The following is a 2,388-nucleotide window of genomic DNA, read 5'->3' on the forward strand; positions in this document are numbered from 1 at the left end:
GGCTTTCCACAGCTCCATGTTCCCATCTGAGCTCTGTCAATCTCAGCATCGTGAAATCAGAACAGTTTGGGGTGGAAAGCAACTTAAATTTCACCYMWWKCCACCCTCTGCCATGGGCAGGGACACTTTCCACTATCCCAGGGTRCTCCAAGCCCTGTCCAGCCTGGACTTGGGCATTGCCAGGGATCCAGGGGCAGCCACAGCTTCTCTGTGCCAGGGCCTCCCCACCCTCACAGGGACGGATTTGTCCCTGGTATTTAATCTAAACCTGCTCTCTTTCAGTTCAAACCCATTTAAAGCCATTTTCCTCTCAATTAAACACTATGAAACCTTGTGCCAAGGTCAGTGGCTCATCTGGAGGGTACAGAAGGGGGGTTCAGGGGGTTGGTCTTGTCCAGCTGTAACCTTGTGACCATGGCTAAACCACATTTAGAGATTCCCATCTGGAATCTTGTCCCTTCTGGGCTTCGAGGGAGCTGCTCAGCCATCCACCACTCCCACCTGCCGTTCCCTCCATGCGAATCCAAACCAAAGGGTTGAGTTTTCAGTGCACAAAACCATCACTAGATGCTGCTGCAGAGCAGAACTTCCAGCCGGTGTTCAGTGTGATTCAAGGCAGTTCATCAGCCAATTTTTTTTCCCCCTTTGTCTGGATCGTATTTCTGGAGTGAGTTGTTCCAAGCCTGCTGGGCTGCTCTAAGTCTGATTTGTCACCTGAGCAGATAAACTGCCAGGTTTTGATGGTTTTTTAATGAAAAGGCAAGACTGCACATGTTTAAAAGTTTGTGTCTGTCATTTGGGATCGTAAAAAGAAGCAGGGTCGTCCACAGCAGCTCTGAAACCCTAATCCTGTATGTGAGGGGAAGGTTTATTAATCTAAAATCCTCACTGGCTAGTGTTTCTCCATCCCAGCACCAGCAGTTTTCCCTACACTGTGCCTGAAAACCGTTTGCATTTACAAAAAGCAGCAAAAACCCCTCCACCTCTGTGGATATTTGCTCTGTTGCAGTGATCATAAATCTTTACAAGCAGAGTTTGGAGGAGTCCAAAGTTTTCCCAAGTGCCAGCAATCCTTTTGAGAGGAATCCCTCCCTGCAGAGAGCAGACTACAAGACCTGGTGGTATAAAGTCCATGGAAAAACCTGGTGATTTAAATGCAGAACCAGGGAAACTCAAATTTGAAGCTTCTCCTCAGCAGAGGAAACTCTTCTGGTTCTCTTTCCTTCACCATTTCTACCAGGCAGAAGAGAAATTGAGAAGCCCTTTTGCTTTGTTCAGTTTAACAGCTGAGAAACAGCCCTGAAACTTCTTCAGTGRGGCAATTAAACCTCAAGGGAAGGGCTTGGCTTCTCCTTGGCACCCATGTGGCCCTAAGTTCCAAAAAATGATAATAAACATCAAGGCCAAAGGTTGGACTTGATTATTTTAGAGGTCTTTTTCAACTTAAATGATTCTGTGAAGAAGAATGTAACAATGATGACAATACCTATTTCTTTCTATTATTATTATTATTATTATTATTATTATTATTATTATCGTTATCATTATCATTATTATCATCATTATTATTATATATTAATACATTATATTAACATACAATATAAGTATATATGATACATTAATGCAATATATTATAAATCTATATATTATATAACATAAATATAATATATTAATATATTGTATAAAAATAGAAATTATAATAATTTAAAATAATAATATCATTTTAATAATTGTTTTATTATAATTAYTATTACTATTGTTAACTTCCATTATTGCTGTTGAGGGTGATGGTGTTTTTTTAATTCCAAAGAGACTGAAATACTGCCCAGGCCAGGCTGCAGTCCATGGACTCATAGGGCACAAAACCAAGAGGATGCTCTGGGTGCCTGGGACGTGGCTTTGGGTTTTTGTGGGGTTTTTACAGGGCAAAGCCCACTCGAGGAATGAGTTAAATATGGTGTGAAGGCAGCTGCACTGAGGCCAAACWACCCTGCAGAAGGAAATCCAGGAAYTGATGGCAACACCTCTGCAAGGGGTGTGTGGGGCTGATTGTCAGCAGGACAGAGGGCACCTCCCCTCTTTGCCAGGGTGGTCACACCCAAAATACTTTTCCCCCACAGGATTTCCTTGCCAGACCCCACCAACTCTTTAAAGTTTCCTGCATCTTTCAAAGGGTGATGGGGCCAAACTCTCAGCTACCTATTACTGGTGTTAATTCTTGTCTTGTCATTAAGCTAATGACTGAATTTCACCCCAAGTCAGTTAATTTGCTGCGGAGAGTGTGGTGGAGCTTCCCTGTGATTCTCCAGGCCGGTTACTGTTCCCTTGGGAATTGCTGTGCAGAGGCAAAGCACYGAGGCTGGAAAGATTCAATTCTCCCTCACAGAA

General features: G+C 43.0%; 1 protein-coding gene across 1 annotated transcript in view; it reads right to left on the bottom strand.

Annotated features, from left to right (window-relative positions):
- LOC130585629 (tyrosine-protein kinase Blk-like) overlaps positions 1–2,388 on the bottom strand; it is a gene marked incomplete at its 5' end in the record, with an annotated part of 17,522 nt that overhangs the window by 11,270 nt on the left and 3,864 nt on the right. The window lies entirely within an intron of this gene.

This window comes from Malurus melanocephalus, unplaced genomic scaffold, assembly GCF_030028575.1.
Source record: "Malurus melanocephalus ecotype Western Australia unplaced genomic scaffold, MMel_1.1 scaffold_935, whole genome shotgun sequence".
Classification (NCBI taxonomy): Eukaryota; Metazoa; Chordata; class Aves; order Passeriformes; family Maluridae; genus Malurus; species Malurus melanocephalus.